General features: G+C 38.4%; 1 pseudogene; it reads left to right on the top strand.

Moving 5' to 3' along the window:
- Positions 1-295: 295 nt before the first annotated feature.
- Positions 296-17031, top strand: LOC116115528 (annotated as a pseudogene).
- Positions 17032-17878: the final 847 nt, after the last annotated feature.

Here is a 17878-nt window from a genome sequence, read left to right as displayed (position 1 = left end):
GGATTTGTTTTCAAAAAATCATAAAATTTTATCAAATTTCTGTCCTTTTATCGATATATTGGAGCTTTGAAGGTAACCCAGTGACAATTTATTGTAGATCTTGTGTATGTATATCTTATCATAATCTAAGGTGCATATAAACATATATGCTGGATTTTTTTTTACTGATGCATAAAGAATCATTCGTGGTTTCCATGTTCACGTAATCTGATTATATTAAAAGTAAGGAATAATTTAGATTGAAAGGTTGTTACTGAGCTTGATTTGTATTTATGTTTTTATTTTTCATTAGAAGATGTTGGTAAATGCAGTAGATGGTTATTATATGATTGAATTTGAATGTAAAACTGGTTACAGTGTCTAAACATTTTCGTCTTATCGTGGCCAGGCTTATAGGTAGCTCAAACATTGCTTCCCATTTTGTCATTATCAATTGGTTTGGGAGGTATTTTGGAAAGCCTGAGTCTTCTAGCATGCTTGGATACCAAAACAAAGCTTGAGGCCAAAATGGTTGAAGCTATGCAGCGAAGGGCAACTGAAGGAACGCCATGAAATCGTTCACAGCATAATTTTGAAATTCCCAAAAATTGATGAGGGCTTAAGAAAGCAGATATTTTTGAGCAATTTGGTAGGTTTCGTAGTATTTTTTATATTGTTTTTTTCAATTGTTTGTTGAAAGATTTATGCATATTTTATCAAGCAGGCTGTACACTATAGCTGGCATTTCCCTATCAAAAATTTCCAGCATTCAAGTTTTGAGTTTTTAAACCTGTTAGAAATAAATTTTTCTGTTCAAACCATTCTAAACTTGATATATTTGGGTTAGCAAGTTTAAAATATTTTAGTTCTACACTGCTTTAAGTGCTCATATCTTTTTGATATACACAGACACGTAATACGATTGTCTTCTAACTTCTAAGAGGTATTCTTTTTTCTATTTCTTGTAGATGAGGACTCAAATGGTGCGATTGATCAGGAAGAGCTTAAGAAGTGTTTTCTTAAGCTTGAAATAAAATTTACAGAGGAGGAAATCAATGATCTCTTTCAGGCCTGTGATATTAATGAGGACATGGGAATGAAGTTCAATGAGTTCATTGTACTTCTCTGCCTTGTGTATCTTCTAAAGGATGATCCAACTGCTCTTCATGCTGTTCCAATCACACTACTTAAAATTCAGCATATTTCATTTTTAAGCCGGCAATTTTTCTTTTTTAAACATTGTCCTCAGTTGTATTTTGTAGAAGTGCAACGACCGTCTTTTCCTTGGAGAAACTAGTTTGATTGATTACACTAGTGCCATATACAATATGCTCTTATGTAGAGACTCTCCTTATTTTTGTGTTTCTTAACATTGCGAGAATCACGGATGGGTATGCCGAAGTTGGAGCCCTTCGAAACCTTGGTTGATGCATTTGTATTCTTGGACAAGAACAAGGATGGTTATGTCAGCAGAAATGAGATGGCTCAAGCCTAAATGAATCAGGGGAACGCTCTTCGGAACGAATAGTCATGAAAAGATTTGGTCAGTTTTTTTTCCCTTTCTTACAGCATTCAAAAAAATTTATACCTCCATGTTTCAAAAATTATATTTCTCCTATATAACAATTGCCCTGCTTTCAATCTGGATGTGGATTTCTCGGTGCAGGAAGATCTCATGCTCTTCTATGTGCATGCATTTGAACAGATTTACTCAAATTATGCTTTGATGAGTTTTTTGTTGGTCATATTAGATATTTCTAATGGCTAATGTTCTTCCCCTTTACTATTGTAGAGGAGATGGACTGGTAAATGAGATGGTGAACTTCAAGGAATTTCTATTTGCATTCACTAATTGGGTTGGAATACGATGACGAAGAGGTGAAGAGAAGGTTTAACCAATCCATGTTAGTTCCCAGTTGTTGCTGTCTACAATTGCTGGTAGCTAAGGCTTTTCAGAGAGGTGGAAGTTCCAGCATGATTCCTGTTTACTCTTTCTGGTAAATGGTAAAGGGCGAGGCCATACAGGATGTATGAGAATAAATGTAATTTATTTGTAATGTAGATAGTCCTCACGTACACCACTGAAATGCATCTTCTAATAATTCTAAGAGGCTTCTGTGATGTCTCCTTTTCTCTTTTCTTCTTTTTGTAATAGAGAATGTCAATTTTGGTAAAAAGTTTACGACAGGCAATATTTTCATTTTCTAATCCTTATTATTGTTTATTTTTTGAGGTTTATAGAACTTAACTGGGAAATGATCTGCATTGTTCATGGCTTAAAGTCGGGCAAAATCTCATTTAGTCAGCACCTCAGGGGTGGTATTCCTGTTACCATCTCCTCAGATCACCAGCCGAATCAATAGATCAACCTATATTGCTAAAGATTTGATGCAAGATTGAAACTCAGAAGCAGTATGAGATATGTGAATGAAAAAAGCTAATTCATTGTAATAGAAGATAGCAAAAATTGTTATTATAAGCATTTGGGTAAACCATCGTTCATACCTCCGTCTCTTGACAGTTTGGGTACAAACCACAATTCAAATCCCTCACACCAATCCCATCATCGTATCATTAGAAAATATGATATGGAACTGCAGAAACTAACACAAGCTTCAAAACGGAGAAGGTTTATTTCCCTGCTAGTCTTGCATCTCTCCCAACCAGGTGGCACAACACACACATGGAAACCTTCCTCAGAATTGTAAATACAATTCAGTATTGTTAGGTCTCTCGTAATTCAGTTACTCTATAAGTCTTTGTTTTCACCCTAAATAAGAGAGACAATTAAGGACATTCAGGGAAAAACAGTAGACAAATCGGCACAGGAGAGAAGGAATAATGATTCTCACCACAAGCTTGACTCTTGGGCAAATCTTAAAACCTGAAAGTCAAATGCCACAGATGTTCTGTTCTGCCTCAACTGTTTCAATTGGTAGTAGAACTGCATCCGACAATGATATTGGAGGTTTTCTTCCTGTTATTTTGTTCCTTAGGAAACAACAATACAACAATTTAACATTATATGTTCAAGAGACAAAAGGAAACAGATAATACTGACTCCCAAATTACATATCAGCATATTCTAATACAATGTTTTTAATGAGCCATGACACCAATAATAAAGTTAGTGATAACTTTTACTTTAACCAAAAGAGGAATTAAAATGTCAAGCAATTTGATAATCAAGTAAAGAAGAAGCAATTTGAGGTAAGAGTATGATTTTGTTTACCATTGTGATTGATTGGATTTGGAGTTTCATATTGTTCCTGCATGTGGACACAATAACCCCAATTGTTATATAATTAAAGCTCATCTATTTATGGTGAAAGTAACAGGATTTAGGTGTTCAACTTCACATACCTCAAGCTAATTCTTTGATTATGAGCTACGTAGAGCTTGTTCTTCCTCCCTCTCTACATCTTTACAAATTCTGAGTCCAGGATATGGGCTATCTTCGACCACTCTTGTCCTTCATCCTTCTTACACTGTTCTTTTTAACAGGCGGCAATCCAAATCCTTAATATCGAAAGTGAGGATGGGAGGCCCTCCTCGGAAAGGATGTCAGATATGGGCAACCAAGATCTCTAAAGTGAAGAGAGGTGAGATTTTGAAAAGCTTGGGAAGATAGGTATTTTAATTTTGGGAATTGACGATGAAAAGCTGTGTTAAAGAGGGCGGTAACATCCTTCTCCTTTGGAAAAGATTCTGCATCTGAGACTTCATTAGTCGATTGAGAGTAAGAAAGGGCTTGTACAATCCCCACTCAATCCAGAGTATTAAGAGAGGTGAGCTTGTGCAATCTCCACTCCATCAGTGGCTTTACAGATATTCGGACCTCCAACTGTAAGTGATGTGGGCTGGTGGGGAGACCTTCTTCTGGAATGTTATTCTTGGACAATGGGATATCGTCAACGTTTGAAGAGATGTTTGAGGGTGTGGATGCCATTGGGAAGAGCTTTAAGATTCCCACAACCAGATTATAGACTTCTCGATTGTGCTAGGAAGCCTTTTCATCAGGGAAGGAAAAAAGACTTCCACATCCAATTATGGAAATCTTACGAAGACAATTAAGATTGTGTAAACCCTCTGGTAGGGATTTAAGATTATAACAAAGCCCATATCAATCTCTTGAGAGCCATGTTTTTTATGGAACCTCTTTGCTATTAGCTCTAATTTTTCACAGAAACTAACCTGATGTTTTCAAGTGCTTCAGTTGGTTGGTCTCCTACCAATAAGATCGGAGATTTGGGCAAAGGGAGATCTTAATTTTTCTGAGTGCAGGTAAATGGCCATTAATGATAAAGTGAGAGATTTGAGCAATTGTCATTTTGAGGCGCTTAAGTTTAGTAAGTGACAGACCTTTCGATGACAAACAAGCGAGAGATGAGCACTTCTGATGTCCAAGTCTTCTAGCTGAGACTGAGATATTCTAGTGTTGTCATGATCTCTCTGTGCATCACTGAAGAAGAGATAGAGAAAGAGTGCCAACATCTTCCGTATCATCCAACAAACACTTCAATTTCTTACAACTATCTACTGATAGCTTTCTCTCAGAGATGAAGGTAGCTGATCTCTCACAATGCATGTCAAGAATCACAATTGTCAATTTCTAAACTTTCAAGGTGCTCAATCGTCTTAGGTAACTGACTTTTGATGATAAACTCATGAGAGATGACAATAGTTGATCCTTAGATAAAAGCTGAGTTTTCCATCATTGAAGAAGAGAGGATGAAGTGCCCACTTCTCTATCAAAAACAGACATTGCAATTTCTCACAGTGATGAATCTTGTTGAGTGTCGCTTACTTCAGTATTAATGGGTACGAGACGCACTTTCGGGGTCTCGTCTGCCCGTGAGCGCGGGGGTTGCGGGGGCGAGCGCCCGAGCCCTAGGCGTTTTGGGCTTTTCCATTCATACCTCGCTGTAAGGATCTTTAGTTTCGTTATATTCCTTTTTGGGTGGGCTTAGGCAATAGGAATTCTGTAAAACTAGTTAATCCCATTACACCTAGTATATAAAACATACGTTTTCTTGTTATGGGTTGCGAGAACAATCTCTCATTTGTAACGAGAGAGGTAGTCCATCTTGGCAAATAATATTTGACTCAGCGTGTACGTCAGCCCACATTGTGGTGAACCAGGGTAAATCGCGCGTATTGCTTCTTTGTTTACTGCTATTGTTTTGTTACTATTTTATTTTGTTCCTGTTGCTTCCCTATTCGTTCAATCTGGTATCAGAGCAAGTTCTGTTAGATCGTGATTTAGATGGGATCAAGGTGAATATTGAGAGTTCGCTCGGCAACCGCTTCGAGACCTCTGGAAACTGCGGATGGAGTCTACTCGTTAGATAGGGGACCTGGGGGTGCAATTGTGACATGATAGGCCGACAGTCGGGTCACTGCGTGTTACACGACTGCAACGTCTGACTGGATGTCAAGTACGCTTGGGCTAATCCTGCTGGAGGAGATTACAGCGCCGATCATGCCGCACTTGCTGGATTGGGACAAGATGGATCCGGAAAGCCATAGGTTTGTATTCGCTCTGTCTTGAGGCCTCTTCTAACGAATGTGATGGATCAGGATACGGCTAAGGTTTTATGTGCAAAAACTGGAAAATATGTATCTGAGTAAGTCTTTGGTGAACTGCTGTTCCGTCGCAAGAAACTCTACAATCTCCTATGCAGATGGGGATTCTTTTGCTTGCACATCTGGATGAGTTTAATCACTCTGGTAATCAACTGCTGGCTGTGGACTGTAACAACTCAACCGAGATCTAGAAAGTGTAATATTGTTATGCTCGCTGGCCTGATACGTGGGACATCTCTGATTGTTTGCATTGGTGGTGGAGGATTGACCAGATGTCCGTGGGAATCTGTAGTTCTGACATTGATTGGGCAGAGGATATTCGTGCGGAGAGGTTCAGAGGGTTCGTCTAGGATGCTTTAAATGCTAGGGACAAACCTTGATAGGAATTCAATAAGCTGCGACAGGGGAAAGTCGCGAGGTAGATCTACAGCCAGGATAAAGTAAAGATAAATGCTGGAGATGTCATGAATTCTGGGCATTTTAAGAGTACCTAGACCTTGGAGAACAAACCGGGTGAAGGGGAAGAAGCTGAACTTCGTGTACAAACGGGAATCAAATGGTGATATTCATGTGGCTGCTGCAGTGTATGGCTGGATCAAACCCATCGTTTGGGTATGTTGATACTGGGCTCGTTTTATTTTTTTTTTTTTTTTTTTTTTTGTTCTTTTTTTTTCATATGACACCTCACAGGAATGGTTTTGTGAGTAATGATCTCACATGGAGGAAATGTTCTGTTAGGAGATGAATACTGTTTGTGAAGTTAGTGGCCGCCGGGAAAATCAGGCTTAGGTTGCATGATGGTTCAATGAGACCTCCTGAAGTGGCCATCCCTGGTCATGATTAGAAATCTGCTATCTGTTTGAACAATGGCTTGACTGCGGTAATTTCAATTGTGACAGAACAAATTCTGTAAGATGACTCAGGGATTCATGGTTATGTGCACGGGATTCGACATGGTACATTATACAGCTGCAAATCATCAGTTGTAGAATTCCTCTTTGGTGGTTATTGGTTTCGGAAAAGGAGGCTGAAAAGAACTGAATTCTGCACATTGTGTTGCATCAAGCTGAATGGTGCACATTGGTCGAGATCGGCTTTGTCTACTTGGTGACTCACAATATGCTGAAGGTAGTTCTAACTTTCTAGTGAGTTTTGTTGTGAGGAATGTTTACAGGCAAGCATAATCGCAGTTATTTTCATCGACAGTCACGGACAACAAAAATACTGGAGTTAATTCATAGTGACGTTTTTTGGCCCACTCCTAGAATCTGTTGGCAATCCCGGTAGTATGTATCTTTCATTGATGATTTTTCTATACTGCTGTGTGTTTATTTTAGCGCAGCAAGTCCTGAGGCTTTTGAGAATTTCGGGAATTAAAGCCTTAGTTGAGAATCAGTTTGACAGAAAGACTTAAAGCTTGCAAACTGATAAGGGGGCGGGTGAGTTTGCTCTAGTAAGTTTGCAATGTTGTGCGACACCGGAATTGCAAGGCGAACTACACCTTACAACTCCTCAACAAAATGGAGTGGCTGAACGTCTCAAATCTGTCACTGTTAGAGAAGGCTTAGGATGCACTTCTGAATACCACGATTTGGGGTCTGAATTTTGGCAGATAGCTAACAGCTGGGGCTTTGTTATTTGAAGATCGGTCCCCCACTTCTTCTTTAAAGCATGACGGCATATGAAGCTTGTATGGTAAGAACCCCAATCTGTCTTTTTATTTCGAGTTTTTGGTTGTGATGGCGTATGTGCCTGTGGCCAAAAAGGAGAAGAAGCAGCTTGACCGTAATCCGAGCAGTGCAGGTGTGGGGTTCAAGGATGCATCAAGATATAAGTTGTGGAATCTCTGTGAGTAGAAGCATTAGATACAGCAGCGATGTTAATCTTAGAGAGGTAAAACAACGTGTGTAATCCTGAAGATCTTGAGCATTCAAGAAATTCCGTGCTGTGAACTACGTAAGCAGAGGAGAATGACTCAAATGTGCTAGCATAGACTGAAAATTCAGAGTCCATAGAATCTGACCATGAATATAACTTGATAGTGTGGCTGATTTGAGGGTCGTGTTTGGATGGTTTGAGGATGATTCTGATGATTGAAGTGTGGATGCCATCCAACTGTGAGGATATCCTCACAAGATTAGAAGAACCAGTTTCGTTTCTCTACTAAGTGCATTGAGTTATTCCATGCTTTGATGTGATTTTGCGATGAACCTAGGAATTGGTAAATGAGCAAGAGCCATGGAAATGCAAAATCTGTGGGAGTTGCTATGAATGGATGAGATGCGTCCCTGGACAGAAATACTGGATCTTATGGTAAATTGCCAAGGGAGAATGGCAATGTTGCGTGGTGTTCAAAAAAAAGAAAGTTCAGGCATAGAAAAAAAAAGAACTAGATGGAGACGATGCAAGTATAAGGCGAGAATCGTTGCAAAGTGATGCTCGCCAGCATTGAGGGTGTTTGATTATGGTGAGTATTTGTTCTCTCCTCCTTGTCAAGTTAACATCATCAGGTATGTTCTGTCTATTGCTTCTGATTTCCTCGCGTTTGATCTTGAAATTGAACACTTGATGTAAAGACGGCATTTTCTACGGAGTTTAGAGGAAGAAATTTCCATGAGCCCCTGAGGGTTTTGTATGTAAAGGGAAGGACGCTGGTGTTAGTTTGAAAAGTCTCTGTATGGGCTTAAACAATCACCAGGTGTGGTACCAAAAGTTCGGACTCCTATGTTCTTCAGCATGGTTTTTAGCCGCAGCAACGTGGATCAACTGTGTAGTATGTAAAGGGTTAGAAAATGTCTTTGTTATTTTAACCTTATATGTAGAATGATATGTTGCTGATCAGGGAATAGCAGGAGTTTGATAATTCTGTGAAGGGTTTGTCGCTGCACAATTTGACTAAGGATCTTGGGGCTGCAAATTTTTATTTTGGTATGCAATTACTAGAGATCGTCAAAGTTGTAAATTGTTGTTTAGGCAAGAAGTACATCGAGGGACGTGGTGAGAACTTTAAACATTAGAACTGACCAACCCATGTTAGATCCTATGACTTTGGGAGTGAATTCATACTGATCAGTGTCCTAAGTCTAGGAAGATGCTGAGAAATGAACCATTTGCCATATGCATGCTGTAGTAGTTTATGATGCCTTGTGTGCACGCACCCGATATTGCCAGCAGTGGGATTTTGAGTCGCTTTATGTCAAATCCGGTAGGAGCATTGGGTGGCTGTAAGAGGGTCTTAGATATCTCGTGGTCCTCGCATTTATCATTTGTTATGGGGCATTGTCGACTGGGGATGAGCTAGATGTATAGTCTTTGTGATGTGCGATTGGGGGGTGACTCGATAGCTAAGCGTTTCCCATGGGTATGTATTCTCTTTATTTGGTGCTGTCTGTTTGTTGGATAGTGACAGGCAAAGTACTGTGCTTTTGTCATCGCCTGAGGCAGAATACATTGCATTGACCATGCTGGCAAGAAGCTATGTGGCTTCGCCAGATGAGTTTAGAGCTTGGTTTCAAGCTTATGCTGTGACATTGGATGTGACAATCAAAGGGGCTTTTACTCTTAGACAAGAAATCCTGCTTTCTGGTCGCGATCAAACCATTGACTACAATCCATTTCATCCGGCAAAGGTGTAGGGAAAAATTGGTGTTGTTGAGAAGTTGATAACTTTTGTTTAATGCTGTCGATTTTTCTTACCAGGCTTGAGCTGTAGCAAAGTTACATTTAGTTGATGAGATAAGGCCTTCATTGTGTGAATTATTCGCCAAGTTGGGAGAAATGTTGGGTTGTCGACTACTTCATCATTAGATGGGTTAACCTAGACGCTACTCGGGGGCTCTTCTGCCGGTCCAGGCGGTCGTGGCCCCGGTTTTGTGTGCTTTTCGCCTGTATACACCCGCTGTAGATTTACCTTTTAGTTATTAATTTCCTTTTGGCTTGGGCTTAGGAATAGGAATTCTTGGTAAAACTCGGTTTAATTCCCTTAAACCTTGGTATAAACATACTTTTCTCTTTTATGGGTGTGAGAACAAGCTTCATTTAAACGATAGAGGTGAGGCATACTGCATATATTGACTCCTGGACGTACCCACATTGTGTGAACAGGGTAACTCATGCGTAGTGCTTTCTTTGTTTACTATTTGTTTTGTTAACTATTATGATTTTGTCCTGTTGCTCTCTATTTCCCCCCGTTCAAATCTCCAAGTGTCTCCAAGAACGTTAAAGACATGATAAATCCCTCCAAGCTGCGGAATCGGAAACTGTTGCCACCATATCCTTTGATGCGAGCTTTCTTAATTTTTGTGCAGGTCTTAATATACCAAGTACATTTCTTCCTGTGCTTCCTCACTTGGGACACTCCTTATCACCATTGTACAATCCCCATCTGCATACCTCGTCTAACTTCTCCTGATCACATAATATTCTTCTCGCGAAAATGAAGGTGCTTTTCTATTTTGGAAAATGAAAGATTTCCACGGAGAAACTTAGAATTTTTTTAACATCCCAAACCAGATCTAATATCTTTTTGCCCACAACAAATTAATATGTTTCGAAGATTCTCCATTTTCCATTCCCCAACGGCATCTCTATTAAATTTACTCCTCGGACTATTAAGATGGCGTAGATTGATCAACTTTCCCATAGGAGGTAATTTCTTCTCAATTACACAATACACCGTCTAGTTGCCAAACCTCTAAGTTGATAATGATTTGTTGACCAGGTGGCTTGTAATCTTGCTGTTTGAAAGGTTGACGGACCACAAATGTTTTTCATATCTCGCAATTGTGTCACGGTAACTAATGACTGGAACACTTCATTGGACAATCCGGATCACTCATTACAGACGCAACCTCAATTTTTTTTTTGAATTTTGGCAAAAGTTAGGAAAATCTATTCAGATGCAACCCAATTGCTTCCAACATTGTCCGAAAGTTCACTAGCTTCGTGAGTGCTTCAAATTTTGTAGACAGTGGCGATTGACAAGTGGCGAATCTTTTTTAAAATGCTTCTGATTGTTGTTTGGTCCTCATTCATCCTCCATCTAAAACTTGTATCTCCAAAAGCCTGTTTGCCAATCACTACTAAAGTTGTATTACATATGTAGTAGACGTATTGCTTGTTTCTGAAAGTGATCTTGACACTAGATCTTAGAATAGTCACCACCTATCCTTCTATCCTTATTGTATTTGACTCTTGACTATACCTTCTGCCATCCAAAAAGGACGAGGTCCTTCTTTTGATTATAATTCTTCGGAACAGGCCAATAACACTGCAAACCTCTTTTAGATGGAAGGAGACGGTGATATCTTAATTTTAACACCTCGGAATCTCCCCATGCGGACTTGAGTTCAATATATCTTCCCTATTTTACTGTCTAAAATATAATTCCCTTTAACTTCTCTTTGCTCACACGGAGAAGCCACCAGAGTCCTCCGCAGGCCAAGTCAAGCCATGCACTTTGTGCAACTTTTTGACGAATATATTCCAAATTTGTAAATTTGGCAATATCTCTGTTCTCGAATGCATGTTTGGCGAACACGGACCAACAGTCTTCTTCTGATAAGAGCTGTACATTATGACTTTCAATGGATCCAGTCATTGTTGATACGACATTGAGGTTGCGTGTTGTAACAATTATCCTACTCCCTGATGCTCCTGCCATGAAGGGAGATTTTAGGATTTCCCAGTTACCATAATCCTCATTCCAGAGATCATCCAGGACAAGTAAGAATTTTTTGCCGACAACTTGAGATCTCAGTTTAACTTGAAGTTGGTTAAAAGTCTCCACATCACAAGACTTGGAAGTTATCTCCTCCAAAATTGCCTTGTAGATCTTTTGAACATCAAAATGATCATTATCCGAAACACAAACCCATACTTTTGGGTCAAAATCTTTCGCTGCCTGGTCATTGAACACTTCGCGAGCAAGTGTTGTTTTGCCAATTCCTCCCATTCCAACAATGGGTATTACATGAAAGTTGGCATCACTTGGTTTATCCCTCAACATCATTTCAAGTAGTTTGGCTTTATCATCATCTCTACCAATAACAGCAGGTTCAAGTTGCAAGGATGTAGTAGGTAGTCTTTGTGGTGTAGCAGTTGATGTCCCTCCAGCAATCTCTTTCAACCCAAGACAATCTCTTTGATCACACAGATCTTCCAAACGGTCAGTTATCTCTTCTATCTGCGACTTCATGTGACGGTTGGACATCAAAGAAGAGAAATAATCAGTAAAGCTGTTCGTGGGGTGGTCTGTAGTCATCAATTTGCGCTCTGCAAGTTGAGTGGCATATTCATCCAGAATATCTTCTACATAATAAGCCAAGTCTTGCAGATCATCCAACCACATTTTCACTGCCTTGTTGGTTAGTTGCTTCTCTTCTGCGTCGTTAAGTACCGCTTCAATCATCGATAACTTTTTCTTCCACTGCTTTATCACTACATCTATCCCAGATTCACGTAGAAAGGACAGCAACCTACGATCCGCCAATCTGTCGAAAAACACCTGGAGGAATGCACCCAGAAAGACTTCTCCCACTGCCATGATTCTGGTTTAGTCTGTGAAAGAAAAGAAAGGATTGTCACAAAGAAGCAACAGGCAAGCGAGAGGGACAATATCAACAAAACTGTCAAATAAACTTGTAACACCAACCAAATTCATATAGATTTAATTGTTTAACTGCAACCAAATTCATTCTTGAAATTAAAAACATCAAATACAACAATGATCTACGATCAATTTCTTGGTGTAACAGCAGTTGACCTTACATTGATCATCTGATTTCCTTATGGTTCTTAAGTACTGTTTTAACTAAATTCTATTCGTGAGTAATATGATTTATCTAATTTAAGTACAAACACAAAGTTAAAGAAAAATAATCCGCCAGAGAGACAAAGATTTATTGTAAAATGGGGCAAGATCCAGTTAACATGTATCTATATTCATATATACCTATGTTTAAATTAGTGATAAATGAATACAATAGTATGAAGATGCTGATAAACATACGTCAAAACGAAAATATGAAAATAAAAATTCGAAAAACAGATTTAAAAGGAAGTAAATTTACCTAACACTGAGAAACAAGAGTAGAGATTAAGAAGAGTTGGTAAGAGCGTGACGAGAGAATAAGAGAAATAATTGAGAGTTTGATAAGAGAGGTGAAAATATTTGTAGAAAAAGCATAATACAACACACACAATGTTTTTATAGAATATGATATGGCAAAAATGATTGATTGATTTTAAATTAAAAATAAACTTTTATCCAATTATCTTTTGTTATATCGTACATCATGTTGTATAAGAAATATTATATAAAAATATTTCATGGGTAGCATTAGTCGTAAAAAAAATACCATAGTTGACTGACTCTTTGGAAGGCGGCTAGAACCACTCATTTAGTCTTGTTATTGAAACATAAAACAAAAATATCCGTTTGGACGAAATGGAACTTATTAGTGTAGAAGGTGCAAGGAAATTTCTCAAAAAGTACCCTTTATTTATTATTAAAAAAAAAGAATATATATAATCATCTTGGATAATCAACCAAAAGAAGATCAAAAGAAATCTTATCTGGCTACCTCTAAATTTAAAGAAACTAACCATCATTGGGTGGTTCAGCAATCAACTAAGAATTTAGATGTATTACTCAAAAGGTCTTAAGTTCGATCTACTTAGATTGTTAATAAGAGTGGACATTGAAAATATTTATCCAATGATCAACTTTAGGATTTCAGAAGATTAGTTGAGGTGTATCTAAGTTGGCTTAGAGAATTCCAATCACACAAAAAAAAAATAAAAAATAAAGAAGCATACATTCATAAAAAAGGTAAACACATTTAATCTACGTACCTCAACACTGGAGAAATTAAGTGCGGAAAGTTTGAGAGTAACGTACCTCAACACTGGAGAAATTAAGGGCAGAGAGTTTGAGAGTGAATGAGAGATGAGAGAGTCGGTGAGAGTATCTGTTCAAACAATTTGTGATAAGTTAAAATAATGAAACTAGCTTTTTAAAAACAGATTTTAATTGAAAATAAAATAATGACTCCATTGATCTTTGTGCTTTGGAAATTGTCACGTTCCCATTCTAACCGTGGGGCCCGGTTGGTACACCTGGGCTCACCCCAGACCCACTCTACGTGACTCACTAGGAATATCTCCCCCCCTCAGGTAGCTTGCAATCTCCACTCCATCAGTGGCTTCAGATATTCGGACCTCCAACTGTAAGTGTGTGAGGCTGGTGGGGAGCTTCTTCTGGAAATGTTATTCTTGGACAATGGATATCGTCAACGTTTGAAGAGAGTTGAGGGTGTGGTTGCCATTGGGAAGAGCTTTAAGATTCCCACAACCGATATATAGACTCTCGGATTGTGCTAGAAGCCTTTCATCAGGGAAGGAAAAAAGACTTTCACATCCTTTATGGAATTTACGAAGAAATTAAGATTGTGAAACCCTCTGGTAGGGATTTAAGATTATAACAAAAGCCCATATCAATCTCCTGGAGAGCCATGTTTTTATAAACCTCTTTGCTATTAGCTCTAATTTTTCACAGAAACTAACCATGATGTTTTCAAGTGCTTCAGTTGGTTGGTCTCCTAACAATAAGATCGGAGATTTGGGCACAGGGAGATCTAATTTTTCTGAGTGCAGGTAAATGGCCCATTAATGAAAGTAGAGAGATTTGAGCAATTGTCAATTTTGAGGCGCTTAAGTTTAGTAAGTGACAGACCTTTCGATGACAAACAAGCGAGAGACAGACAGCTCCTGATGTCCAAGTCTTCTAGCTGAGACTGAGATATTCGTGTTGTCAATGATCTCTCTGTGCATCACTGAAGAAGAAGATAGAGAAAGAGTGCCAACATCTTCCGTATCATCCACAAACACTTCAATTTCTTACAACTATCTACTGATAGCTTCTCAGAGATGAAGGTAGCTGATCTCTCACAATGCATGTCAAGAATCACAATTGTCAATTTCTAAACTTTCAAGGTGCTCAATCGTCTTAGGTAACTGACTTGTTGATGATAAACTCATGAGAGATGAGCAATAGGTGATCCTTAGATTAAATAGCTGAGTTTCCATCATTGAAGAAGAGGAAGATGAAGTGCCCACTTCTCTATCATAAACAGACATTGCAATTTCTCACAGTGATGAATCTCAAGTGTCTCCAAAAGTTAAAGCACATGATAAATCTCCAACCATCTGAACTGTGTGCCACCATATCCTTTGATGCAGAGCTTTCTTAGATTTTGGTGAGGTCTTAATATACCAGTGCATTTTTCTGTGCTTCCTCACTTTGACACTCCTTATCACCATTGCTACAATCCCAATCTGCCATACTCGCCTCCTCTCCTGATCACATAATATTGCTTCTCGCGAAATGATGAGGCATTTTCTAATTTTGAAATATGAAGGTTTTCCACGGAGAAACTTGAAGTTTTTTAAAACATCCAAACCAGATCTATATCTTTGCCCACAACAAAATTAGATAATGTTAGAAGATTCTCCATTTTCCATTCCCAACGGCATCTCTATTAAATTTACTCCTTGGATATAAGATGGTGTAGTTGATCAAATTTCCCATAGGGGTAATTTCTCATTAACATACACCGTCTTAGTTCAAACCTCCAAGTTGATTAATGAATTTGTTGACTCAGGTAGGCTTGTATCTTGATGTTTGAAAGGTTAGGTACCTCAAATGTTTCATATCTCAAATTGTGTCAGGTAAACTAATGACTGGAACACTCATTGGAAACATATCAGGATCACTCATTACAGATAGCACCCTCATTTTTGAATTTTGGCAAAAAGTTAGAAAATCTATATCAGATGCAACACAATGACTTCCAACATTGTCCTAAAGTTCACGCTTCGTGAGTGCTTCAAATTTTGTAGACAAGTGGCGAATTGACAAGTGGCGAATCTTTTTTAATGCTTCTGATTGGTTGTTGTCCTCAATTCATCCTCCAATCTAAACTTGTATCTCCAAAGCTGTTTTGCCAGATCACTAATAAGATTTGTATTACATATGTGAGTACTTGCTTGATTTCTGAAAAAGTATCTTGACATAGATCTTGAAAATATTCACCACCTATACTTCTAATTCCTTATTGAATTTTGACTCTTGAATTAGACCTTCTGCCATCCAAAAAAAGCGAGGTCCTTCTTGTTAATTGATAATTCTTCGGAAAAGTAGCACAATATGCAAAACATCTTTTTAGATGGGAAGGAAGACGGTGGAAGCTTAATTTTAACACCTTCGGAATCTCACCATGCTGACTTGAGTTCAATTATCTTCCCATATTTACTGTCTAAAATATCATTCCATTTACTTTCACTTTGCTCACAACGTAGAAGGCCACCAAGAGTCCTAGCAGCCAAGGGCAAGCCATTGCCATTTGAGGCAACTTTTAGACGAATATATTCCAATTTGTAAATTTGGCATATCTCTGTTCTCGAATGCATGTTTGGCGAACACGGACCAACAGTCTTCTCTGATAAGAGCTGTACATTATGACTTTCAATGGATCCAGTCTTTGTTGATACGACATTGAGGTTGCGTGTTGTAACAATTATCCTACTCCCTGATGCTCCTGCCATGAAGGGAATTTTAGAGAAATCACGGATGGGTATGCCGAAGTTGGAGGCAACTTTCGAAACCTTGGTTGATGCATTTGTATTCTTGGACAAGAACAAGGATGGTTATGTCAGCAGAAATGAGATGGCTCAAGCCATAAATGAATCAGGGGAACGCTCTTCGGGACGAATAGTCATGAAAAGATTTGGTCAGTTTTTTTCCCTTTCTTACAGCATTCAAAAAAATTTATACCTCCATGTTTCAAAAATTATATTTCTCCTATATAACAAGTGCCCTGCTTTCAATCTGGATGTGGATTTCTCGGTGCAGGAAGATCTTCATGCTCTTCTATGTGCATGCATTTGAACAGATTTACTCAAATTATGCTTTGATGAGTTTTGTTGGTCATATTAGATATTTCTAATGGCTAATGTTCTTCCCGCTTTACTATTGTAGAGGAGATGGACTGGGATAAAAATGGAATGGTGAACTTCAAGGAATTTCTATTTGCATTCACTAATTGGGTTGGAATAGATGACGAGGAAGAGGGTGAAGAGAAGGTTTAAACCAATCCATGTTAGTTCCCAGTTGTTGCTGTCTACAATTGCTGGTAGCTAAAGGCTTTTCAGAGAGGTGGAAGTTCCAGCATGAAGTCCTGTTTACTCTTTCTGGTAAATGGTAAAGGGCGAGGCCATACAAGGATGTAGAAATAAATGAAGTTTAATTTGTAATGTAGATAGTCTCACGTACACCACTGAAATGCATCTTCTAATAATTTAAGAGGCTTCTGTGATGTCTCACTTTTCTCTTTTCTTCTTTTGTAATAGGGATTATGTCAATTTTGGTAAAAAGTTTACGACAGGCAATATTTTCATTTTCTGATCCTTATTATTGTTTATTTTTTGAGGTTTATTGAATAAAACTTAAACTGGGAAATGATCTGCATTGTTCATGGCTTAAAGTCGGGCAAAAATCTCATTTTAGTCAGCACCCTCATGGGTGGTATTCCTGTTACCATCTCCTCAGATCACCAGCCGAATCAATAGATCAACCTATATTGCTAAAGATTTGATGCAAGATTGAAACTCAGAAAGCAGGTATGAGATATGATGAATGAAAAGGAAGCTAATTCATTTGTAATAGAAGATAGCAAAAATTGTTATTATAAGCATTTGGGTAAACCATCGTTCATACCTCCGTCTCTGACAGTTTGGGTACAAACCACAATTCAAATCCCTCACAACAATCCCCATCATCGTATCATTAGAAAATATGATATGGAACTGCAGAAACTAACACAAGCTTCAAAACCGACTGAGAAGGTTTATTTCCCTGCTAGTCTTGCATCTCTTCCAACCAAGGTGGCACACAAACACACATGGAAACCTTCCTCAGAAATTGTACAATTCAGTATTGTTAGGTCTCTCGTAATTTCAGTTACTCATATCAGTCTTTGTTTTCACCCTAAATAAAAGAGAGACAAATTAAGTAGACATTCAGGGAAAAACTAGTAGACAAATCGGCACAAGGAGAGAAGGAATAAGGATTCTCACCACAAGCTTGACTCTTGGGCAAATCTTCAACACCTGAAAGTCAAATGCCACAGATGTTCTGTTCTGCCTCAACTGTTTCAATTGGTAGTAGAACTGCATCGACAATGATATGTGGAGGTTTTCTTCCTGTTATTTTGTTCCTTAGGAAACAAACAATACAACAATTTAACATTATATG

The sequence above is a fragment of the Pistacia vera genome, unplaced genomic scaffold, assembly GCF_008641045.1.
Source record: "Pistacia vera cultivar Batoury unplaced genomic scaffold, PisVer_v2 Contig745, whole genome shotgun sequence".
Classification (NCBI taxonomy): domain Eukaryota; kingdom Viridiplantae; phylum Streptophyta; class Magnoliopsida; order Sapindales; family Anacardiaceae; genus Pistacia; species Pistacia vera.
This window is presented reverse-complemented; position numbering and strand designations above follow the sequence as displayed.